This window comes from Herpailurus yagouaroundi, unplaced genomic scaffold, assembly GCF_014898765.1.
Source record: "Herpailurus yagouaroundi ecotype Mexico unplaced genomic scaffold, PumYag 190, whole genome shotgun sequence".
NCBI classification, from domain to species: domain Eukaryota; kingdom Metazoa; phylum Chordata; class Mammalia; order Carnivora; family Felidae; genus Herpailurus; species Herpailurus yagouaroundi.
The window spans coordinates 7,461,308-7,488,419 of record NW_024412421.1 but is presented as its reverse complement, the minus strand read 5'-3'; the positions used below and the strand labels follow the sequence as shown (position 1 = coordinate 7,488,419).

Here is a 27,112-nt window from a genome sequence, read left to right as displayed (position 1 = left end):
CTAAATGCACTTCTGCATGCTCCTTTCTCCTTCTGGATGGCCGGAATGGAGATAACCTAAGGTGACCTTACAAGCAAGGCATTGGACACAGCAGATAGAACCTGCTTCGATCTGCAACCCTACACACATGCATGGAGGAGGCCATCCCAGCAACCTGCTTACACACTTCTTGCTGTTTCATAAGCAAGAAACAAATGTTTACTATGTTCAAGCCATTATACAGGATTTTGATATGACTTTTTTTTTTTACAGCAGTAACCTACCCTACCTTATATAAACCCAAAGGGCTAGACACAATGCCTTTAGTATGTCACAGGTACATGACACCTTCGCCTTTTGATCTGTGCCATTACTAATATGTAATAAAAATAACCACTAACACTGTAGAGCAGTTACTAGTTATTTAGTTACTAGTTACTTACTAGTTGTTTGCTACATCGGTTCTAAATGCTTTACATACATTAATGCATTTATCCTCATGACTCTCAGTGTTAGTTACTACACATATCTTCACTTGGCAGATAATGAAACTGAGGTACAGAGAAATTAAGTAACCTGCCCAAGGTTACACAACTAGTAAGTGGCAGAGCCAGGACTCAAGCCCAAGCAGGATCGATGTGGCCTCCGTGCTTTTTAATCAGTGTGCTATATACATACAAGGAAAGAGGTATTAACCTGAATTCCCAGATTCTTCTCTTTCATTCACAAGAAGGCAAGATACATGGATCAAATGGAATACCTGCCTGTGTTTGTCATATACATGTTCATTATTAACCTTAGAGAGAAGTTCAGATAACTCAGGACAGTTATGATTGAATGCTCTCTTGCTCTCCCTAATCCTGATTCAAAAGGCATCCCCTGCATATGTGGGTAGATGGGTCCAAAAGTCAGTGGAATTATATACGCACTTTCATGAAAATGCAAATGTCTCTGAGAGCAGCTAATAAGTAAATCTGTACTTTTCCAAAGAAGCAAGGATTAACTTCATTGTGGGTTAAATTAGCTGAACATCAGAAAAGGACATCCAAAATAAACAGTCATGGACTGGTGGTAGCCAGGGGTGATGTGACCAAATGCACACTTGAGGAGGAGCTCCAAATGTGGTCGTGACCATTTTCCTGGTTCAAAGTAAACAGAGACACAAGGCAAGTTTTGACATGGACAAGACATCCGAGATCATAAAAAAGCAACAGCCTCACCAGCAGGCCACAAGTCTAGATTAAATGCATATTTCGGATGACTCATAAACCACTCCCAAAATGACTCTGCTCATGAGCCAAACAGAGGCCATTTCTCCATTTACAAAGCTGCCTACCCGTTCCATCAGGGTCCTACTACACAGAATTGCCCCTCTGGGAAACAGTCAGAGAATCTAAAAAAAAAAAAAAAAAAAAAAACGCAAGATCCCCTTGGCATCATCTTCTGGCTTAGGAAATAACCATTTCCCCTTCTACCTAAAAGGGAGCCACAACCCCACGTCTCAGCATTGTCTCCGGAAGGGTAGAAATGCCCAGCGGTCATGTTGTTGAGTCAAATGGCATTTACCTATTCAAATGGCATTTACCTGTGCCTGGTACTGTACTAGGAATGTTAACATTTATTGCCTCTTCTAAATGCAAAGAATTTAAAACTTGAGCTCTATCAGAAGACAGGCAGATATGGAAATGGTCAAAATTCACGCAGCCTCTTCTGAGACCAACCACGTGAAGGATCAAAGGATGTCATGTACTTAGACCATTTTAGAAAAGGCATAAAACTGACTGTGATATCGCCAGTGTGGAAGGAACTCCCAAATGTTGGAGATGTGTATCAGTCACTGAGAAATCTACCAAATACACTACTATGTGCCTAGGCCAGCGCTGGGTATGTGATAATACCATCACCACAGCAGCTAACAATAACATCGCTTGAGCATTTAGTATGTATCAGGCACTATACTAAGTGCCTTAACCTGTATCAACTCATTTAACCTCAAATCAACCCCGTGAACAATCCAGCCAGAACTTCGGCTTGGCATTGGGCGGGGGGTGGATATATGAGTCTTATTACAGTAGAAAGTCAAAACTTTTTCTATGAAACTGTTATTTTTGGATGATGTCTGGGGATACTTTAGGCCAGTAAACAATTTATCCCTTGATTATTATTAAATTGTTCGAAATATCCTCAGACCCTGACTTGTAAACATTATAAAACCTAACCTGTAAATGGAGTTATGCTGAACACTTCATATCACAAAAACCACAAGGAAATTACTTTCCTGGATGCATCATTAAAATTGAGGAGTCCCATGGGCTTAATAATGGTACCTTTAAAAGAGGTACCTTCCTGTTTAAAAAAAAAAAAAAAAAAAAATCCATAACGTGAGCCTTACTCCAAAGTAGCACTGAAAAAAAAAACAAAAAAAAAAGGAAAGGAAAGTCAGATCATAGCCTTTTAATTGAAGTTTCACATCTAAAGGTTCAACACGAAATCCACTGCTTACTGATTAAGAAAATAATTCTAAACAGTGTCAAAATTAGTCTTCATATTTACTGAGAACAAAAGGGTTCCCATCTTTAAGGTCTAGATTAAGGTAATAGGCTGGATTGAGCCATCTATCAGGTAAAATAAATGCTTCTGGACAGTGCCTAGACTTACCAGGGTCAAGAATTCCTAAGCAAAACACCACTTATAACAGAGCAGGTCAGCGCAGAGGCCTGACCCAGCAGGGGAATACCCTGTAGCCTGTAGGTCTAGAAGGCTACCCTGCAAATTCTCGCCAGACGCTTAATCAATATCATGCCTTAGGACCTGAACTGCTACTATAAAATCAATATTACCCTTATTTTAAGTAGCAGGAGGAACAATGAGATTATCTTGTTCCTTACAAGTCTGTCATGGAAAATCTGGCTCATGGTGTGTGTCATCTTCTGTTTTTGCCTGCAAGGAACTCGTTTTGTGGGGCTTGGAGATAGTCTGGCACTGCAACCCAGAAATAAGAGAGGTGAAGGAGTAACACTTTAGCTCAGAAAAGGCTGGGGCCTGAAAATACATTACAACCTACAGAACAAACAGCAAAGCTTCCAGAGAGGAGCTCCGAGGCTTAAACCCACCAGCTCCCACCAGTTCCATGCTCATGACTCTCCAAAGTTAGATCTCCAGCCCGGAGCTCCAGATTCTCCCTATCCCACAGCCTCCCGGCATCCCCTCGGATGCCAAACGGGGCAGGTGGGTGAACGTCCAAAGGAGAACACCTGATTTCGCACCCGCACCTGCTCCCCGCTCAGCCTTCTGGTCTCAGTACGGGGTCACAATCCAGTGGGTCACGTCAAAAACGTGGAAGCTATCCTTGATTCCTCTGTTCTTTTAAAACTCTCTCAAACCCTGTCAGCTTTGCCTCCCAAGTACAGCAGAAATCCCTCCCCTTCTCTCCACGTCCATAATCACCACCTGGGCCAAGCCATGAGCCACCCTCCTGATGTTTCCCCCTTATTGGGCGCTGACCCTCCAATATTTCCACACAGCAACCAGAGTGAGCTTTCAAAAATGCAAATCCGATGCGGGCACTCTACACACGCTCTACATCTTGAAACCCTTCCGTGGGTTCCCATCAGGCTTGGAATAAAACGGAATCTTTACCACAGCCTAGAAGGCCCTAACGTGACCTGGCCTCCTTCTTTCTCCCTGTTATCTCTTTCTCTTTAAGTTCTGGCCACTGACCCTCTCTGTTCCTCCTGCATGCAAAGCTTATCGGCACCGCAGAGCCTTGTCCCCGTGGCTGGAAAGAATATCCTCGTTACCCCTGGGATCTCACATGGAAAGCCACCTCGGATCACTCCATCTACAGCAGCCCCTCCCCTCAGTCATTATCAAAGCATGGCATCCCACGACTATTACTCCACTATTCCTCTGTATTTATCATCTTTTTTTTTTTTTGTATTTATCATCTTTAACACTGTTTACTTATTTCCTGCCTTTGAGAGAATGTTAACCTCCGTGAGAGGAGGGACTTTGGTCTGTCTGTCACCACTAAATCCCCAGAGTATATAGTACGGCACTGAGCACATAATAGGCCTCAGTTAAGACCCGCTGAATGAATACCCGGTGGCACCTGGAAATCTGTTACTGGTCAGGCTAAAAGTCTCTCTCCTCAGAGTCTTATGGTCAGAGACAGAACTGAAGAACAGAGAAACCTCTGAACTGCCCTATATGGGATCAAACATTTCTAACGTTTTCCATTTGAAAACTGTGCTGTTCAGGGGGTAGGGGGTGCCCTGGGTGGCTCAGTCGGTTGAGCGTCCGACTTTGGCTCAGGTCATGATCTCACGGTTCGTGAGTTCGAGCCTCGCGTCAGGCTCTGTGATGACAGCCCGGAGCCTGGAGCCTGCTTAGGATTCTGTGTCTATAAACAATAAAAAAAAAATTTCTTTTAAACAATAAGAAGAAATAAATTCTCGGCTTTGCATAGGCTCTCCACTCCCAATCTGAGCAGCAATAATGGTGGCAGAAGCTCAGATGAGGTCTCCAATCACCACCATCACACTTGCCTCTACCAATCGATGGATTCAATCCTTCCTTTCTCTGTCCATCATGACACACACACACACACACACACACGCACACACACACATGCATGCACACACACACCTCACCAACCTCACGTAGTTGTCCACGGGCCTGAAGTGCCCTTCTGGTTCATTGCCTCCCTCACTCCATCCATCAAGAGCTGCTAAAAGTTTCACTTCCTAGATAAAATCTTTTTGGTCTATGTGAAGATGAAGGGGAAACAGATAATATTTATCCAGTGACTCCCATATGCTGAGTATTGTGCTGAATGCTCAAAGGTTCTTTTTTTTTTTTCCACTAAGAAGTAAATTATATTTGGCCCCATTTTTAGAGATGAGAAAATGCGGCCTTAGGTCCATAACTTTCTGGAAGTGAAGCCAGTGAGTGGCAGAGGCAGAATTTAAATCTACACCATTCAAACTAGAAAATCCTGACTCTTTCCATGTCTTCTTATTCTTTCAGCAACAACAAAAAAAGAAACATAGCAATATTATCTTCCTTCTACTGTTTCGATTTGGGCATATATACATCCCTTCACAAATGGATCCATATCATATTTCACTGATACTGAGTCCTTAGACCATAAACTTGGTATATAAGGGGTTCCTACATTACAAACAGTAAACTCCTCTAAAAGTTCCCTTACTTATGGGGCGCCTGGGTGGCTCAGTCGGTTAAGCAGCCAACTTTGGCTCAGGTCATGATCTCGTGATTCATGAGCTCAAGCCCGAGCTGCTGTCAGCACAGAACCCCCTTCAGATCCTCTGTCCCCCTCTCTCTGCCCCTCCCCTGCTTGCGCACATGCACTCTCTCTCTTTCAAAACAAACATTAAAAAAAAGTTCCTTTTCTTATAATCTACAGACAAAATATTACAGGTGCAAAGGAGTGTCTCACCAAAGTTTCCCTTCCAACATTATTACCTTGACTTTACAAATGACAGAAAATTATCAATTTTAGGTCAATGTGATCAGGGGAACAAATAACCTAGTTCAGCATAACACACGCCAAGCATCCAGGGCTTTCATGACAGACACCAAAGCCCACAAGGTCAGATGATCCCCTTGACAGGCCAAGGTCCATGGTCAATCTGAGCTTCCTTATTAATACATGATGCTATCCTTTCTACTACCAGTAAAAAGCAAAAGCAAAGGGGCGCCTGGGTGGCTCAGTCGGTTGAGCGTCCGACTTCAGCCAGGTCACGATCTCGCGGTCCGGGAGTTCGAGCCCTGCGTCGGGCTCTGGGCTGATGGCTCAGAGCCTGGAGCCTGCTTCCGATTCTGTGTCTCCCTCTCTCTCTGCCCCTCCCCCATTCATGCTCTGTCTCTCTCTGTCTCAAAAATAAATAAATGTTAAAAAAAAAATTAAGGGGCGCCTGGGTGGCTCAGTCGGTTGGGCGTCTGACTTCAGCTCAGGTCACGATCTCACAGTCCGCGAGTTCGAGCCCCGCATCGGCTCTGGGCTGATGGCTCAGAGCCTGGAGCCTGCTTCCGATTCTGTGTCTCCCTCTCTCTCTGCCCCTCCCCCGTTCATGCTCTGTCTCAAAAATAAATAAATGTTAAAAAAACAAAAATTAAAAATAAATAAATAAATAAATAAATAAACTTAAGAAAAAAATTTTAAAAAAAAACTTAAAAAAAAAAAAATTAAAAAAAAAAAAGCAAAAGCAAAAACATTATATTAAAACACCTTCCCAACACAATCTGTGAGTTTTGTATATAAATCACAGGTAAAATTAAATTTAATAAATCAAATTATTTCTTGTCAAACTTTATTCATCATAACAATACATATTTTCAAAAACACTCCATAATACCATGAAATCTAAAAAGGTTTATTTCTAAAAGAAAAATTTACATACAAAATTCCATGTAGAAGGGCAAAACAAATTGGTCTGACATGTTCATTTTAGCCCTTTCTATACTGGAAGATATTAGAAATTCTCTAACTGTATCAGCTCACATAAATATCTTCCAGATCTTTCCTAAGTAAGCCAGACACTTCTTCCATTATATTAATTTTCTCTATGGATCATTATTAAATTCACCACAAGCCAATTTAAAATGGCACAGCATGAAAAAATAAATACATCACATATTGCGTTTGAAAGTAAGAACATATCAGGCTATTTGATGCTTCTGCTAGTCAAGCCTCTGTTTTTACAGATAATAAAATGAGGGCTTTCGAGGCATGTTAAATCATGAGATATTGATTAAATTAAACTCTAAACTTGTAGTGGCAAGAAACCAGGACTTTTTAGTCTCTCTTAAGGACTGATTAAAACTTGGCTCTTAGTAAGGCGGTCTACAAAAGGAGGCTCGCTTTTGTGAAAGGCTCCTGCAAACAACAAAATACCACCAAATCAATACTCTTCTTTCCCTTCTTTATATCCCTTCTCCTTTCTTCCTTCCTCTCTCTCTTTTTTTTCTTTTTCTCTCTGTTTTGCTTTTAAGATCACAGAATGGTGCGTGGTGTGGCGTCAGGTTCAACCCAAAACGATAAAACCCCACTCTCTCTCCTCCCCACCCTAGCATGCTCTACGGATGTAAATATTTCATGGTATTACCATCATTCACTCGGTGCTTATATTGTCTGATCAAGCCTCTATTTCTGTCTGTTAGATACTCTGGAGGATAGCGTTTTTTCATGTCTGCTGCTCAGTCACATAAAGCCCTTGCTTCTCAAAGGTTCTTCAAAGTTCAATAATTTATTAAACACTGCTGGGGTCGGTAAGCACTCACAGAAATGCATAACTACAGAATATGTGGAACTATTAAAGAGTTTCTTTAATAAAGAAGGTGACTTTAGAGAAAGTGACAGCATTGTTGCTTACACTAGAGTGGCATACTCCGAACGGAAGCTATCCTGTGCTAAGAGGCAAGAACTTAAAATAAACACAAGGACTTGTTACAGGGAACAGTCAGGAAGCAGACACACTGTGAAACAGGCCATCTACACAAGTCCAAAATCAGAAATCAAGTTCCAGGCCCTTCCTCAATAAGACTAGTCAGGTCTCCTTTTCTTCTCTTTCTAAATACAGCTGAGAATTTACAATTTCAGTAAAGGACTTTTGAAGCCGTACACCAATGACATTTTTTACTTAACAATGTTACTCCCAAAGCCTACTCGTTATACTTATTCCTTCCTACTGATCTCTGAGCATTAAAGCTCTGAGGACACTGAAACAGAAATACACAGCACACATATACAAGTAAAGTAATAAAAATTTGAGTAGTACACTCTCATCAGCGAGTATTTATTGAATTCAGATTTGCCGGGAGCCACGGGGAATACATAAGCAGACTAATACATCACTCTACGTTCACAAGCTACAAAATCTAGTTGGGTGACGAAGCAGACGTTGAATGCTCAGAATAAGACCCAAAACGGTATAGAATTCATTGCTAAACTGAGCCAAAGTTTTTGAGGGCCACGGTATTTCAGAGAAGGTAGAAAAGATATATCTGAGGGACAGCAGTCGAGGAAGATGTTAAGGAAGAAATTATATTCTACATACTAAATTTTGCTTTATTGTTCTGATTTCCAAATCAACCGTAGGAAAAGAAACTCTGACACCCAAATTAATGATTAACACAACAAATTGCCTTTCATTTAAACATGGCAGATATAAAACATACACTTGGCTCCCTCCCAAAACCAAGAGAATGAGAGAGAAGATATCAGCGGATGAAAAATGTCAACCCCACATCCTGGAAGGCAGAAGGGGAATGCTAGCTAGCGCAACAGAACAGGAAAAGTTGAAGCCTGTTGGTAGGGCAGGGATTGGGGGAGATAAGAGGAAGACCAGTAAATAGTGAGCTGATTTTGCCACCATCTCCAGAAAGGCTCAGGAATCACAGGAACCAGGGACCTCTGGAGGCGAGTGCATTTCAGAAGTAGAGGTGAAAACAGACAGCCTGGTCAGAAGTCTATGAATAGAAGTTAGACCTCACATCCTTCCCTCAATCCCAATAGCCAGGCAACCAGCACAACCCTGACCAAGGGAGGAATGAATGGTTTACGGTGTGAAAGCAGTAGACGCACAGAAGTCTGGACCCTGGAGTACCCAAGCCAGCTGAGAACAGAAGCGAGGGCTCCGTGCTTGCTAAGAAGACCTTCTTTTTCTCTCCAGGGCTCCAAACATTCATGATGAAGGACTTGGAGGTGTCAGTTTTCATCCCTTGTGCTGGGCACTCAGTGGACCCTTCTGATTTCAAAAATCATTCCTATCTTTTAGATCAAGGAAATTACCCTGTATTATTTCTTTGATCATTTCTTCTCTTCTGGTATTTTGGTTCTCATCCTACAACCTTGTAGAGTGAGATACTGGACCACCAGGACAGATTCTCTATTTTCATACCCTTCCTCTCTTCTTTTCCATTGCGTTACTTTTTTGTTCTACTTGTTTTCTAATCCTATTGGAGTTTTGATTTTTGTTATTATATTTTGGATTTCTGAGAGTTCTTTCTTGCTCTCTAAATGTTCTTTTTTTTATGCTTTACAATGGGAAATTCTAAATACACAGTAGAGAGAACTGTAGAGTAGGCCCTCATGTACTCATTACACAGCCTCAACAATTACCAACATTTTACTCATCTTAACTCACCTGTTCTCCAATCCTACCTTTTTTTCTGAATTACTTCAAAGCAAGCCTCAGACATCATAAGCTTTCCACTATAGTTCTTTGGTATGTACCTCTAATATATAAAGACGACCTTTCTTTAAAAATATCACCATAATACATGATCACAACAGAATTAACAGTATGAACATTCCTTTTTATAAACTTCTTGTTCCTGTTTCATGAAGTACCTTTCCTCACCTAAGAATATCGTAACTTGTTTTGAAGTTTTGTCTTCTACTCTCTACATCGTACTGCTTCTCTGTACTCCCTTCCTTCTTCTTTGCTTTGTATTGTCCTATTTTTTGGAGGCATCCTTCCATGTTTGATGATCCTTGCCTATCAATTATAAGTTCAAGTGAGGCCACACCACACAAATGGAATTGGAAGCTATACGTGCAGAAACTGAGTTTGTCAATTGGTGGGCCTTGCTGTAGGGTGATATGATGGAAGCCTATCCTTTTCTTTAGATATCCCCAAATGTCAACCTGCATATTTTTCTTCAGGCCGCTCAACTTCCTTGAAGAGGAATCAGCACATTTCCTTCTCTGATTACATCAGCTATGTAACTACTCTAAATAACAGAGATCACAAAGGGCGGGCCCTAGGCTGCTTCCAGCCTGCGGAAGTAAATGTGGCTTATTTGGACCATATAAGTTTTATTTTATTCTTTATTTTATTTTATTTTATTCATATTTTAGAAAGAGAGGGAGAATATGAGTGGGGTAGAGGGGCAGAGGAAGAGAGAGAGAGAGAGACAGAGAGAGAGAGAGAGAGAGAGAGAATCTCAAACAAGCTCCACACTCACTGCAGATCCCAAAGCAGGGCTCGATCCCATGACCCTGGGATCATGACCTGAACCAAAATTAAGAGTTGGGCGCTCAACCAACTGAGCCACCCTGGCACCTCTGGACCACATAAGTTTTACAACTCAATTCACAAACAGCTCTTTACAATAAAGAGCTTTCAAATAAAAATCCACATTTTTAGCTTCTTTCAAAAAAAAAAAAAAAGGTAAATATCTACAAATACCAGGCCCACATTGACACACCAAAGCTAGGTTATAGCTGGCCCCTCTAGGCAGTGTATGTACTTCTGGTTTCCCCACTGGCACCACCAGTCATGTGGTCTCTCCTAAACTGAGACAGAGTTGCCACTTTCATTAATCATCTTCCTTATCTGGTCCATGTAGGTGGGCAAAGTTTAAGATCCCCGCTATAATGAAATGTGAACTCATAAAAGGAAAAGACGTGCAAAATGTAGTTAGATTTATTTTATTGTGGGGTATCCTGGAAAAAGGATGGATAATTCAAAGGAAGAGTAAGATTAGGTAAAATACATCCCAGCACTAGGCAACAAAAAGGGACCTTGTATATTTCGTGTCTCAGGAAATAAACAGCAGTCCAACCCCTCAATACCCTCACTACAACCCAAATCAGCTCTTTTCAAAGGGTCATATGCCAAAGACCCAGATTTTAGCTGCAAGACATACACACACACACACAAATACACACACACACACACACACACACACACACACACACACACAGAGGAGAAAGGCAGAAACAGAGATTTACCCTTTATATACCTATAGGGAAAGGAAATTCTCAAAGATGCTTTTCTTCCACAAAAGGGCAGGCAGATTATAATGTTTTAGAGGCATGAAGACAGATCAAGTTCTGAATTCATACACTTATAAAAGCCCTGAAGGCTCTTTTCTTAAATTATACACTTGGCATTATATAAACATGTACATATAGGTGTGTACATACACACACTCATATATGACACAACCAAGCTTAGCAAACACATCAGGTAAATTCCTAGAAGTTTCTAAAGACAGTTTAGATGCATTAAAGTGACTTGCTAAAACTCAGAATGATCAGCCATTAAAAATATCCAGTGACTTTTTTTTTTTTTTTTTTTTTTTTACTGGATAGAAACTAGGATTTCACTAGTTTCAGACTTAAAAGCCATCCCCATGACTCCTGGCTATATACCTATTAGCTAAAAATAACAATGCTACAAAACTTGCTTTTGAATTAACAGCCCTGTCATTTATCCTTTAAATGTTTATCTCCTTTGGTCACAATTTTATTGTAGTTAAACAGCAACTAGTGTGTGACCACAAGCATTCAAAGGCTCTGAGTACACAAAGAGCACACTGTTCTGTTTTCCAGCTGAATGGACTTTTCCGTGTGTGAACAAAAGACAAGGTCCTGCTATTCTCCAAATTAAAAGGCAAGAAACAGCAAGGAAAAACACTGCACAGAAAACCTCTCTCTTGGTTCACTTTACAAATGCTAATGAAACAGTGAACCAAATAGCTGCTTTTCTCCTTCTAAAGTTTTTAAAGTCATGAAAAATAATTACATGTCTCAGCATCTCTTTTAAAAGGGTTGTGTTAATAATAATTGGCAACCCACTGTAGCTAATATAGTACATTTGATCTAATATGGATAATATTAGAGAAAGGATGGCCCCATGCAAACCTTGTGGCTTAAAACCAGAATCAGGCAAAATATAAACAGCGCTATCGTACAAGGGAACTGAAAGCACTGAAAAGACTTGACATTTGAAACCTGAAATTTTCAAAAGCTCCCCGGGTCCTTACGAAAACAAATGAAGCTGAATCCTTAAGGCGCTCTACTAAGCTGAGAAAAGAGGCTGTTGCTGCCACCAACACTAGAAAGTGGTGAGGGCTCCCTGACCTGTCTTAGAGACGGCCACTAAGACTGGTGATCATTTCCCCGAATGAGTTACTCCCTGGTCCAGCCCACTGGCTATTTTGCCTCTCGTGTATCTTTCATGTATCTCTCATGTCTTTAGTTCTTAAATCAATGAATGCATTATCTTTTTGGTAGGTTGCTTTAATTTGCAGGATTGAAAGAAGGAAGAGTGAGGGAGCTTTCGATTTTGACAGTGTGATTTAGAATGAGAGCAGGAGTCCAAGGGCTCGGGATTTATTTTCCTCTGCTGCAATGCGTACAAACCATGTATCACCTAAGGTTTGGCTTGCAAGTGACAGAAAACTCAAAATGACAGTGGCTCAGCCAGACCGGGGTGTTAGTTCTCATACTGTCTGGAGAGACTCAAGCCACCGCCGCCCGCTTACCCACTCCGCTACCCCTAAGGACTGGCCCTCGTTCCCAAGATCCAAATGCAGCACCGACATCCCAGGCAGCAAGATAAAAGGAAGGGCCTAGGAAGAAAAGGGCAGAAGGCATACACAGCACCTTTCTCTTAAGGGAACATCCCAGAAACTACCAGAGGATACATCCTCTTATTAGCCACATGACCACACCTAAGCTGTACAGGAGACTGGGAAATGCAGCCTGCATTCTGGGTAGCTAAGTACACTTGAAAAACCATGACAGGAGAAGGCAACGGGGACTAGGGGTTTTTTCCAAAGTCCCCACCATGAGGAGATTTCCAAGTCTTATAAAACTGGAAATTGTTGATGATTTTACTTAAAAAAAAAAAAAAAAAAATCAGAATAGGAAACTTGCAAATGTTCCAAACAGAAGAGCCACAGAAATATAGAGACTTGACAATGGAGCCCTTGAACTACTCCCTATAATCCTCAAGTATACCTCAATGATCTACATCAGACAGCTGAACATTCTCATGTTCTTCCTCCCTCGGGAGTGAGTGTCCTGTTCCTGTGACTCCCACAGACCTGGAGGGACTCTCCGGGTCATGTCAACTGCCCAAGTGCCTCAGCCCTGCAGCCCAATCACCTCCCATCATTAAGAAAGAGGAGTCTCTCACATCTAAGGGGCAAATCTCACATAAATGACATTTGGCTGATGCCCAAAGGTGACAGGGATGAGAGCGGGATAAATAAAGAATAATGTGGAAGCCAGTTGGGGCAGTCTTTCATTATAGCTCTTTCAAGAGCTATTAATCTTGGTCATAGTCAGTCGGCTAAAAATAATTACTTCTTCTAACACATGTTGTACATGCCAACTAGCCACAGTAACAGGTCAGCCCTTCTACCTGGGCAAGAAGACATGGCCCCTGGCTTGCCCACAGCCATCAGAACGGGCTGCACAGTTGTGCCAGCACAAGCTTCTCTTCAGGCTAACCGAACAATACCATCAAGAGGAAGAATCACTATCAGCAATATTGGCATGCTGTCAGTAAGCTGTAGAAGTACCTGGAAGACTAAAGACAATCGGGAATATTTTCCAAGAAGATCTCTTACTTCCTTTGATCATAATGAAGGGGGATAAAATTTTAAACACTTAAGCATTATTTTTTTTTCCCAAAGTATTTCACTGTTGAGGTATTTTAATGGGGTGTAGTATGTCCTGACTCACCAGCAATTTCTAGACACCGCCCCCTCCCCCCATTGGAGTCCAAGGTATCTTTGAGCCTGTAAGTCAGTTTCGTTTATGGAAAATGCTTCGGGCCTGAAATTCTAACTTGCAGATTCAGCTCAAATTAAACAGCTGAGTAATCTCGAAGAAGCCAACAAACTCTCTGGGCCTCACCACGGCTCAGCTGTACTCAGGGAAACTGACTCAGAAAAAGTCATATGGTTCTTCACAGGTTAACCGTACAAATGGATGGGCTTACACAAACCCACACTAAGCGGCATCGCATCATCACCATCATCGATCTCAACTTCTAAAACTGATATGGAGGGCCTACCTGGGGGGATTATGGGAGGATTCACAGCAGGGTTTAAGTCATAGACATTTCCAAACCCAAGTTTCACGGCCAAGGCACAGAAGATATAAAAATTAAACAAAGACAAAATTGCACAAAGCGAGGTGCCCTGTCAGGCAAACGGTGAACAAACAGGAGCAGCCGCTGGCTGGGGGTCACGCGGTAGCGAGCGGCAGGAACAGGAAGAAAGTGGAAGCTCTTTTCAATGACAACACAGCGGCCAGGTCTCCAGGGGTTGGAAAGACAGCCTGGGACTCCTAGCTTCATGCGACGGCAGAAAGCTGCACAAGCAGGGAGAAGGGGAGTTGCTTCTACAGCCCCACACTTAGCCCAGTGAGCTCTTTTGCAAAGAGACCTCTGAATTACAGTAGGGGGCACTGTGTCAAACACCGTGAACGAGAGAGCTGCTCACCTCTCAGGGTGGTGGTCTCACCGAGGAACGAGGGGCGTAGGCTGGAGGCTTTACGATAATTAGGAGAGACGCAAACCAAAGTGGCACCAAATAATAAGAAGCAGGAGTTACAGTCAAATTACAGGACCTCCTAGGACCATGAAAAATCCCAGCCGGTATTTTGCAAATTACATGAAGTTAATGTTACGAAGCATGCACCCGGATACAAAACTTGGAAGACTTTTTCAATGACACCACCAACAAAAAACTGTAAGTTCCTAGAGGGACAGCTATAAATCTCAGAACATTTTCATACAACTCTTATAACATTTCGTACTTCATTCATCCTTATAGGGTCTGATGAAATAAATGCCTGCATTGAAAACCTATCCTGGGATTTTTTTTTTTAAGCCCTCAAAGAAGGATTCTTTAAAAAAAGAAGCACATCTGACTATGCAAATTTTACTTGCAAACTCTTTATACCTTGGGGGAAATGCGTTTACTTTTATTATAACTATAAAACTTCATTTATCATTTCACAGGAGACATTAAAATAATTGTGGGCAATGTGATACTGTCCTTTGCAAGCCACATTCCTGCCCTGCAGATAGACTGCTACCACACAGCCGGGTTAGAAGATGGTGTTAAAATCACTGTGGAACCACATAATTGTTCCGTCATTAGTTTTTGGCGGGGGGGGGGGGGGGGGGCGGTGCTGCTGCTGGAGAAGGGATGAGTCTCCAAACAAATTATTCCACGTGGATTGAAAAGGGGTTATGCATAAACATGGGCTAGACTGGTTGTTGAGCTGTGGTATAGGAATCAACTTAACTTAAAAACAATTCTTTTTTTTAAATATTTGAAGACTGTCTTCTTGAGTTAAAATTCCCCAAAACAAAACTGATTTAGAGACAACTCCCCTTTGACCCAGCTCTTCTACTTAGATGCATAGATGGATATACCATACCCTGCTCACCCATTCATCAGTTGATGGACATCTGCATTGTTTCCACTTTTTTGACTATTATGAATAATGCTGCTATAAAAAAAAAAAAGTGTATAAAAAAGGGCTAACCCTGCACAAAGCTCTCTCCTATGACTTGGCCTACCCAAACTTCTCCTCCTAAAAAGGTAACTACCTGTACCTGAATCTTTCCAGAGATTCTCTATCTTTACGCAAGCATTCTACATAAATAGTAACAAGTATTCTGCATCCTGCTTTTTTAATTTAAATATCTTGAAGACGGTTTCGTACTGGCACATGTACAAGTGTCTCTTCTTAAAGGTACTGGGGCAGTTCACCAGCTACGTCTTCCTGAATTTTTTTAACATGTCCCTTTCTGATGGACAGTTCACGCTGTTTCTTATGTTTTGCCACTATAAATAATGCCATAGTTAATACTCTTGTGCGTATGTCCTTGTGCACCTGTCAGTATACAAAGTGGAATAAATTCATGTAGAATAGGGTCAGAGGGAATTTGAATATAAATCAATTTGTTTCCAAAAAAATTTTATTCAAGAAGAAACAACAGAAGAGATTCAAATCCTAACTGCTACTTGAGTAAGAGGGTATATAATCAGCAGCATAACCAAAAAATGAGCAATCCACTGTGTAATTACTTTTAATATCTTTATTGAGATATAATTCACAAAACATAAAATCCATCCATTTAGAGCATACACTTCAACGGTTTTTAGTATATTCACAGAGTTTTGCAATCATCATGGCAATCTAAGTTTAGAACTTCACCATTACCCTAAAAAGAACCGGGGGGGGCCCCCCCACCAATTCCTGCCTTGCCCCACTCCCAGCCCCAGGCAATCATTAATCTGCTTTCTGTCTCTGTGGATTTGCCTATTAGAGACCTTTCACATAAATGGAATCATACAATCTGTAGGCTTTTGTGTTTGCCTTTCACTTAGCATAATGTTTTCAAGGTTTATCAGTGTTGCAGCACACATCAGTAGCTCACGCCTTTTTACTGCAGAATAATATTTCATCATAGGGATACACGACATTTTGTTTATCCATTCACCAGTTGATGGATATTTTGAGTTGTTTCTACTCCGGGCTATAATGAGTAATGTTGTTCTGAGCATTTGTGTAACCGTTTTTGTGTGGACAGGCCCTCATTTCCCATGGGTATGTATCTGTGAGTGAGCAAATGAATGAGCGAGTGAATCTATAGAAACTCTCATGAAAATAATCAAAAAAGAAAAAGAGACCTGGGTGTTGCCCGGGGAAAAGGAGAAAACATCAACAATGAATAGATTTACAAAAAGACTCTACCGATACTGTGATACCAGAGCAGAAGTTAATACCTTTAAAACCTTTCAAAATAGGACATTTATTTTGAAAATGAGTATAAAATGAAATGAATGTCCATATCTATGAGGTTTAAAAAAAATCCAAAACTGTCACCAGCCAAGAGAACAGAGGAGGAAAACTTCTATTTCTTCAAACCTATGGCCTTCCGTGATTTCTTCTCAGTTCTCATCTTCTAAAATGTCATATCTCCCATGTTCTGTACGAAATTGAATCACGTAACTTTTCTGCCCTTGTGCCGTGTTATGCACCATGCTAGGCAGAAAGACAGATTACAAATTAATTACACAGATTAATAAAACCTTTGACTTCTGGTTCTTGAGGAACTCACATTTTAGTGAAGGTGACACTTTTTGGTAATAGTGTATGTATGGAGATTTTAAAACAGGGGTCAGCGGGGCGCCTGGGTGGCGCAGTCGGTTAAGCGTCGAACTTCAGCCAGGTCACGATCTCGCGGTCCGTGAGTTCGAGCCCCGCGTCAGGCTCTGGCCTGATGGCTCAGAGAGCCTGGAGCCTGTTTCCGATTCTGTGTCTCCCTCTCTCTCTGCCCCTCCCCCGTTCATGCTCTGTCTCTCTCTGTCCCAAAAATAAATAAATGTTGAAAAAAAAAATTTTTTTTTTAAATATAAAAAAAAAAAAAAAAAAAACAGGGGTCAGCAAACATTTCCTGCAAAAGACCATACAATAAATATTTTAGGCTTTGTAGGCCACATATAGCCCTTACTGAATACCCTCCTTCTTCTTTTCTTTACAATCTATTAAAAATGTAAAAACCTTTCTTAGCTCGAGGGCCACCCTCCGGTATAAACTATAAGCAAAGAGAAAAATTACAGGTTTTGTAATCTTACCAATTAAACATGCTACATACAATTAAATATTCATTACTTTTGAATTACATGAATTACAATAGCCTCACCTCTGGTTTTCCTTACTAATTATTCTCTCATTTCCATGAGTCTATTTATACCAAAGTTATTTCTCCCAGAGATTCCTCGGTCATTGATGAAATAAACTCTTTCTCTCCCTATATTAGGTCTACCCTCCAATTCCCAACTGAAACTACATTCTGCAAAGCTAGCTGAAATCTTGCAGAATATCAGGAACTGGATAATACACACACACACACACACACACACACACACACACACACACACACATCCTCTCCTGCACTAATCCCTCTGTGTTAGTAAAAACGGTCCAGTCTCCATCATGAGTAAACTCTCAAATCTCAGGGGGTCTATACAACAAAGGTCCACATTGCTCAAATTCCGTGTCCACTATGGGCCAGTGGGGGAGGGGATGGGCTCTGCCCCACAGTCATTCACGGACCCAACCTAATGTAGACTCCACAATCTAGAACACATGGCCCCCAAGGTCACTGTGGCAGGGAAAGCGAATATATGCAAATGGTACCCCGGTTCTTAAATGTCTTGACCAGAAAATGATACCTGCTACTTCCCCTTACATTTCATCGGTCTGAAGTAACCACATGATCCCACCTCACTATAAGAAAGCCAGGAGTTATAATCTTCCAGCGTGCTCAGGAAGAAGAGGAAAAACTAGGAGTTGAACAGAAAAAGCTAACGCAGATACAGGGATGCCAGAGACAATCTCACTATGGCTAGGTGTGCCTCATTGATCTCACGTTTTACGTTATGCAGCATGATTGCTAAGGTGAGGTATACAGACAACTCAGGCATAAATAAATCTACATTCATCATCTTTACACTTTCCAGGCTAATAAAACCAGGACATACACTACATTCCTGACTTCGGTGCAGCAGAAATGAACAAGATTTACCCCCTTGTCTCTGGTATCATGTTACAGGGCTTATCCTATGAGCGGTTCCAAGATTAATCAAAGTTTAGGCTTACCCAAAGCAACATAACCCTCATACAACACCATCAATAGCAAATAGGCGTTGAAATGCATACCTGAGAACACAATGAGAAAGTGGTAACTGATCATTTTGATAAAAAGACCCTGTGCATCTTCCTCTAAGACCCCATGCCTCTCCTATATGCCCTACACTCTTTAAGGGCCTATCACATAAAATCTATCTTTAACTCTGCACATACACAATGTCATGCTCAGTACGTTGCGCCTCGTAGGGTGTTCAATAAAAACTTCTTTCTTTGAATGAAACAATGAAGGAAGTGACTCAATGAAATTACAGTGGAGCTGAATCCCGTTATAGCATTGCCTCTTTCACAGCAACATTTGAGGGCTAAAAGGCTGAGACAGAAATAGCGGCATGTTTCCCAGAAGAATCAGAGAAGGGATGTGGAGTGGATAGCCAAGTTGGACTTTGGCTCACAATGCCCCAAGGACACTGACAAATAGCCCAATAATAACCCATCTGAGTCTCAGAAGTCACTCCTTAGAGCTGCTCTCTAAAAGCCAAAGGGAATTATTCATTAGCAAGTGTGAATAACACTGGATACCACCAGCAGATTGTGTTTGGCTTTACTGAATTATTCATTAGCATTTGTGAGAAATGTACAATCCAAAGGGTGTTAAACCAATCCGGATTGTTCAGCAATGTTTGTTTTCCTTTAAAAAGATTAAAAAGAAAAACTCACCTCCAAGCCACAGTTCTTGTATTTAGGACCGGTTATAAATCTGGCTAAACAAGTAGGTGAAGAGTAGGAAATCAAGTAAGAAAGGGGGAACAGCGATCTTAATTAATATTCATCATTATAATGATAGGCAGGAGACTGAACCAATGTTTGTTTACCTGTCCACATCTTGCCTTTTTAGATGTTGTATGGTCAAAGACAGTAGGAGCTCCACAATGAGATTCATATGTGGAGGGGGAAAAAATTCCTTTGAGTCCTGTCACAGAGCAGATGCAAATTTAATTACTGTGCGTTAAGCTTTCCATCTTGTCGAGGTGTCCTTGGAAAGCAACTGTAAACAAGAAGCACTCGGCAATCAGGTGTCAGGGGCTCATTTGATCTGCTACAAAATATGTCACAAATCCCTGGCAGAAAGTGAGTCGGGAAAGGGAACAAAGAGAGAGAACTGACAGTGTTGGAGGCAAATCTTGGGGGTGTGCCTGTTAGCGCTGGGGACTGCTCCCTCTCCGGGCTCCAAGTTCCCAGAGAAAATGCTACCTGCCTGACAACGTTCTCTCATCTCACATTTGTTATACATTTTCCTGTGGTCTGCAGAAATCACCACCACAACTGGGGAGTCAACTGGAGAGATACTAAGCACAATTAAATTACTCGAGACTAAAGAAAACCTAGCGTGAGCTGATTTTTTTTTTTTAAGACGATTGGAGAAAGCGGGAAATTAATGCAGAATCGAAATTCGAGTAAAAGAGAGCTTATCAGCCAGCAGTCTCAGAAAACCCTAGGCCTAGCTGCATTTCCATCTTTTTAGTGTGCCCCTAATTGCATAAGAAGAATGTTCCATTCTATGAAGCTCGGGGTCTGAACCTGAGCTGTCAAATGCCCTGCTGTTTCTATGATAATGGGTGCCTCATTTGTAGGCAAGTGAAAGGAAGTGATCCCTGAGTGTACACAATTTGTAATTCTGCAAAGAGCCTGTAGCCTTCCTGAAGGGAGCCCACATCCAGAGACGCTGCTCACTTCTACAAGGCAACTTGCGGAAAACAGGAGTTCTGCGCTCGCAACCAAACCATGATCCCGGAAGTGCTCTTGGTGGAATTATTTCTTGAGTACTTTAAATTGTATTGACTCAAATTGAACTCTCCCCACTACTATAATGAATTAACCACTTCCAAATGGAGGGGACATGATATGAAAGCAACCAAACTCTATTAAACTTGAAGCCAAATTAACCAATCTCTAAGCTTCAACTTCTTTATCTCTAACATCAGGGGGAAAATGGCGACGATGTAGGGCTCCTGTGAGAATTGCAGAAAATAACACATGTAGGTTACAGCCAATGTTACTGTATTACAGAACAGGGAAATTAATATTAATAATACAATCATTATTTGCCTCGTAACACAAGTATTCCCATGATAATAAATTGTTATTAAAATTGTCCCTAAAATATTAGGGCAACACAATCTGGTTATTTTACTACCTGTCTAGATGAGCCCGGAAGTTCTTTCTGCTCACTTTACAATAGTTAAATAAGCGAGAAGGAGGTTATCAAAGACTCATCTAAGTTTCCAGAGAACTGATCTATTATCTAAACATCAGCCCATGAGCAAGGAGGAACAGAAGTAGAGAGTAAAAGACCAAAAGAAAAAAAAAAAAAAGGCAACTGGAATCCTCAGAGTACAGATCCCATTTACTTTTTAATCTTCTGTTGCTTAATCTTCCTTATATACGTTTTAGGTGCCTTCTAAGAGGACACAGAACAGAACCAAAAGGAGACACCTAGTGGCCAAGTCAGTTTCCATGCAGATTACAGTTTAATAGCAAATAATGTTAACTAACTTTATCATCTGAAACCCTAATCTCTTTTTAAACCCCCTCTTAAGCATGCGATGGTTATATTGAGAACAAGGGAGGGAGAAACACGAGAGAAAGAGAAATATAAGGAAGAGAGACATGTAAGTACAAAAGAAATGTATTTCTTCAATACATCGAATTATGTATTCAATGAAGCTGGATTTGAACTCCTATGTTAGCCTAAGATTCACTGTTTCTAGACATAGGGGAGGGCCCAATCACGGAAAGAAGGGCGGCTTCTGGACTTAAACACGCCTGGGTTCAAGTTCCAGCTGTGCTTCCTACTCGCCGATAGAGCAGTACTTTCAAGCCTGTGCCGCATCATGCAGCATGCAAAAAATGATAATTGCAAGGCGCGGTGCAGTAACCAGAAGAGGCTGCTGGGCTGGAGCTGAAGGGCCCAGAGGATCCAGCTGCCCCAATCCCTACCTGCTCACTCCAAGAGCTAAGAGCTAAACTACAGATCGTTACAGTCTCTGACCCATTCAAGGCACAACAGTGGGATGTGCTCCTTGAACAATCCACTCAACGTTATTGGGCCTTGGTTTCCTCATCTGTGAAATGGGGCAAATAATCCCACTTTGCAAGTTCTCTGCGAGAATTAAATCAGATAACGTATCAATAAAATGCCTGGCACATACCAGGCCATCAATAAATGTTTAGTTTCTTCTTCCCATGCTACTTCTTTCAGTATCATTGCAAGAGAACGTTATCTCAACAAGCCAACTTCCAAAGCGACATTATAATTTATAAGTAATAGCAATAAGCATAGCTACTGTTTAATTGAGTGCATGTTATAAACCAGACAAGTGTGCGGTTGTTACGTCACTGAACCCGTTACAACCACCTTAGATGGTGGGTATAGTAGATATACCACCTGGTGCCCACCCAGCATCTATTTTGACAACTGTTCTCATCAACAAAATCCTGATTTTGACTCGGGCAACAGCGGGCCCACCTAAAAAGTTTGCCTTCCCAGACTGCCTGGCAGCTAGGGTAGCTTTGTGGCATAGTTCTAGCTGATGAAACACAAGTGTAAACCTACTATTGTTTTCCTAAAAAAAAAAAAAAAAAAAAAAAAGCCTTTCTACCCTCTCCTTCCTGCATGGACCTTGGACCACTGGCTGAGGGTCTACCCATCACCTTTAAGTGAAACCTCATGCTGACTGATGTAAGCCATCTCTAGGATAGCCCTCAATAATTCCTAATTCCTGGTGTTCAGACCCTTCATGGAATTCTTCCTCTTGGGCACAGGTTGGGCCTAGTGACTCACTTCCAACAACAACAAAAAAAATACTACAGGAGTGATGCGATGTTACTTCCAAGATTAGGTTACAAAAAGACTGAAACTTCTTGTCTCTCCCTCTCTCACACACACTCACAGAGACAACATGGGGGAAGCTAACTGCCACGTTGCAAACTGCCCTAAGGAGAGGCCCGTGTGGCGAGGGACTGATGTCTCCTGCAGCCAACAGGCCAGCCAACGGCCACAACAGTGAGCTTGAAAACAGATCCCCTCCTACCTCGCTCTGGTCTTAAAATAATTGGGGCGCCTGGGTGGCTCAGTCGGTTAAGCGTCCGAATCTTCATTTCAGCTCAGGTCATGATCTCACGGTTGTGGAATCGAGCCCCATGTCAGGCTCTGTGCCGAGCATGGAGCCTGCTCAGGATTCTCTCTCTCCCTCTCCGCCTGCCCCAAACCCGCTCACATGCTCGCTTGCTCTCTCTCTCTCTCTCTCTCTCTTTCAAATAAATAAAAATAAGTAAATAACTTAAAAAATAAAATAACCACAGTCCCAGCCACCACCTTGAATGCAGCCTTATGAGAGACCTTGAGCCAGAGGCACTCCGCTAAGCTGTATCTGTGTGACCCACAGAACATGTCACATAACAAATACTTGTCGTTTCAAGCCAAGAAGTTCTGTGGTAATCTGTCACATAGCAATGACAGAGTCTATCTGCCATCTTTCAATGAAATTCTATTCGGAGAATGGCAGAGCAGGATGCTAAAAAGATCCTGGCTCCTCGTGACCTCCTTGGGCAGTTTCACCACTACCTGTCTCATGAGTCAGGTGGAAAAAAAAAAAAAAGTCCTTAATTCATTAAGCAGTTAAAACCAATTCTAAGTGATAAGTTATCACTATTATGATCACCATTCCTGGGTAACATCTAATGAGTTTATATAACGAGAACATTAAAAAAAAAGCAATGGTCCTCAGATTTCAATTCAGTGGAATAAGCAAACAAACAAAAAAGAATTTAGCGGAAGTTCCTGGTAAGCATAATATTCCATGAAAAAGGGTGGATTACAAAAGCACACAGGATGACTCCATTGCTTAAAACACGTGCACACAAGATATTCACATAAATGCACAGGGGAAAAAAGTCTTGAAGGTCATAGACCGGGGATCGGCAAATTTTTTTCTGTAAAGGGCCAGAGAGTAAATACCTCAGGCTTTGGAGACCATCGGTTTGGCAGAGCTCCTCACGTCCACCATTCCGGCATGAAAGTGGGCATATACCATATGGAGAAGCATAAACGTGAATGCATTCCAGTAAGACTTTATTTATGGAAACTACATTTTAAATTTCCTATTATTTTCACATGTCACAAAATAGTATTTCTCCTTTAGATGTTGTTGCAACCATTCAAAAACATAAATACCATTCTTAGCTCAGGGGCCATAAGAAAACAGGTCGAGGCCAGATTTGCCCTAGAGGCTATACGTAGCTAGGTGACTGACCCCATTTGGCTAGGGCCAACATGTTCACAGTGGTTCTGTTTATCTGGGAAGTAAGACTAAGGATGCCTTTCCCTTTCTCTTCAAACCTTTCGGCACTGTCTGAATGTATCATCATGTATTTTATAATTAGAATACACAGGGAAACTGTGTTCACTTTGACATGGGCAGGGGACTGAGGAAAAGTGTCTACGGAGACACGGAGACTCTGAAACGCACTGAAAAAGTGACAGACCAGGTAACCACCAGATCAGCAATAAAAACTGTCAGCTAAGCCACAGATAACATTTTCAGTGGTCCCCACGATGCTCCAAAGTGGACAGAAACCATGTATCTATTTGAAAACGAGCCAATATGAGATGGAGAATCGAAACAGACTGAGAAACCGTACTGTGAAATGTGCCTGTTTCCGCACAAAAAAATAAAACTACACCACAATGAGCAGAAACACACACACAAAAAACTGAAAATTTTATATAAAGCACTTCTTCATCGTGTGTGCACGTCAGAAGGTTCATGTTTTCAGAATGTGTTCTATTCACTTAGCAGAAATGCACCCTGGAGATATAATTCATTATAAAATTCTTATCGCCAATTTTTGTCCAAGTATATGTAAAATTCTTCAGGGTTATAAAACAGATGTAACCGATGACATCCAGTCAGTATGTCCAGCTCTTAAAAAAATACACTCTACACCTACCCAGGTAGCTACACGTGTAATATTCAGCTTTGCAGGCACAATGTCATAAAGCCGTTCTAGCTGTCACCAATCCTGTAGAAAAACAATACGACAGGAAAAACACAAGTTCTGGTGTTTCTTGTTAACATTTACCGTATGATCCTAGGGTTAGAGATGACACTGCTAAATATTCATGTCAGAATACAAGGCAGGCATATCTTTCTAATTTTGAAAAGACTATATCTAAAGTATGGAAGAAAGGCAACCCAATTATCTTAATTCCTTCAAAGCAAGTGACTTTCAGTTTGCCCTCTGGTCCTTATATTCTTGTTCCTCCTGTAGATCTACGATAGCTCTCTGGTAATCAAATTTGTATTTCTTCCTCTTTTTTTGTAAATAAACAAAGTACTTTTAAACACATGCAAATATTTTTCAAGACAATATAACCATTAGAAAAGCCCACGGACAAGGAGCAGTCATCTCATAAAATGGTTAATTTTATGTTATGTGAATTATACCTCAATTTTTTTTAATGCAGGCAAACAAACAAGCAAACAAACAAAAAATCACACTGATTTAAAAGAAAATGTGGGGATGGGAAATATCCCTGACATAGCTCTAACTACCTGATGGCAAAGCTCTTTCATTCTTTTTGGATGACCTGTTGTTTTGAACTATCCCTGCCTCTTCTCCACCTCTTATTTACATGTATACTAGGCATCTTGTTTCATCTGTCTGATGACTTGGGAGTTTTCATCTACGAAATAAGAGTAAGAATGTTTTTCTTCGACTACACTGAGGAATTGTGAGAATTAAATCAGAGAGGTAAAAAGAAGGACAAGTACAAGTACGGGCAAGGGAGTGAAGAAACTGGAACCCTTTTTACATTACTCCTGGGCATGTGCTACAGCAGAGCTGCTGTGGAAACAGTCCAGCAGGTCCCTCCAAAAGTTAAACGAGTGGTTGCCACATGACTCAGCAATTCCGCTCCTATCCACATGCCCAAGAGAAATGAGAACATGTGTCTACACAAAAACTTGTGCACGGATGTTTACAGCGGCATCATTCAGCATAGCCCTAAAGTGGAAAGACCCACGTGTCCATCGAGTGATGAATGGACAAATTGTGGTACATCCAAAAAATGGAGTATTATTCGGCCGTGAAAATAAGGCACTGATAGATTCGACAACATGGATGAACCCTGAAAACAGAGATTATGCTAAGTGAAAGAAGCTAGTCACGAGAGACCACATACTAAATGACTCCATTGATATAAAATGTCTCTAACAGGCAAATCTATAAACACGGAAAGTAGATTCCCAGTTGCTTAGGGCTGGGAGTGTTGGTTGACAGGAGTGAATGGAGAGTGACAGCTGGCGAGTACAAGGGTTTTTTTCCGGAGATGCGAACGTTCTAAAATTAGATTTCAGTGGTGATGGTCCCACAACTCTGCATAAGCTGGAAAAAACTGAATTCTATATGTTAAATGGGTAAACTATGTATGTAAATCACATCTCGATAAAGTTGCTTTTTTAAATGTTTATTTAGTTTTATTTTGAGAGACAGAGAGACAGAGAGAGTGTGAGCAGGGGAGGGGCAGAGAGCGGGGGAGAGAGAGAATCCCAAGCAGGCTCCATACTGTCAGCACAGAGCCCCAAAGTGGGGCTTGATCTCATGGCTCATGAAATCACGACCTGAGCCAAAATCAAGAGTCGGACGCTCAGACGACTGAGCCACCCAGGCGCCCTCAATAAAGCTGCTTTTGAAAAAGAAAGAGTGGTCATCTCAAAGTGGGGAAGTTGAGGAGGAATAAGGGGGACAGCTGCTATTTTCCACTATAATCCCTCCGTGTAATGGCATGATTTCTAGCATGCTATTAACGTGGCTAAAAAATTGCTGGAAAAAGCACCTGCAAAACTGCGCAGACCGCACTGAATACACGTTCTTTCCTCATAAAGTCAGCCCGACAGAACCAATGTATGTTTCCCTAGAGGGCACCACGCAGGCAAAATAAACGAAGGCTCATACTGCCGCTGGGTAACAAGGAGCACCAGCATACACACATAAGTGCGAGGGAGCGGGTGTGAGTGTGTGTGGTTGTGTGTGCACGCGCACATATGAATCTCCCTCACACAGACATCAGGAAAATGTGTCCATCATGCAAAATTAAAAATACGTATCACGAGAGGCCTCCTGTTGGCGCGAACCGCACTTAGCACTGCAGGGACAGATGCAGACAGGGTTCCTGCTCTCCAGGGACTTGCCACCAAAGAGACAGACCAAGGACACCAATGCAACAGTGAGGCACAAAGTGAACTGGTAAATGGGCACAACGGAAGGAAGGATTTGCAGAGGCGGAAACTCTAGAGCTAAATCTCAAGAAGGAGCTGGACTTGCCCCCAGGTGCGTGGTGGGGGAGGGGCGGAGGACAGTGGGTTGGAGGGATGAAGTGAAGTTGAAGGGGTGTCCCTGACAAAATAAACAGAGGGACCTGGGAGGGGGAGGGCAGGTGGGGGCAGGGCCGGGAAGGGAAAGGGAAGTTAGATATCAGCCTGGAAATAAAAGGACACCTACGCACCTGTGGCACCTGCACTTGATCCTACAGGCAATAGGATCACATTTAACGAAGACCCATGATGAACTGAGAGCAGCCCAATAATAAGAAAAGCCATCTTATTAGCTAAGTAGACTATGGACCAGCAA

At 41.7% G+C, this 27,112-nt stretch overlaps 1 protein-coding gene and 1 long non-coding RNA gene across 6 annotated transcripts in view; both read right to left on the bottom strand.

Annotated features, from left to right (window-relative positions):
- The window catches only part of FTO (FTO alpha-ketoglutarate dependent dioxygenase), a 393,836-nt gene that overhangs the window by 329,524 nt on the left and 37,200 nt on the right, over positions 1-27,112 (bottom strand). The gene's annotated exons all lie outside the window — the stretch shown is intronic.
- On the bottom strand, positions 16,545-16,951 carry LOC121045304 (uncharacterized). The gene is made up of 2 exons (XR_005797691.1): positions 16,887-16,951; positions 16,545-16,810 (listed from the first exon to the last, which is right to left on the bottom strand). It is a non-coding gene; the product is annotated as an uncharacterized LOC121045304 (long non-coding RNA).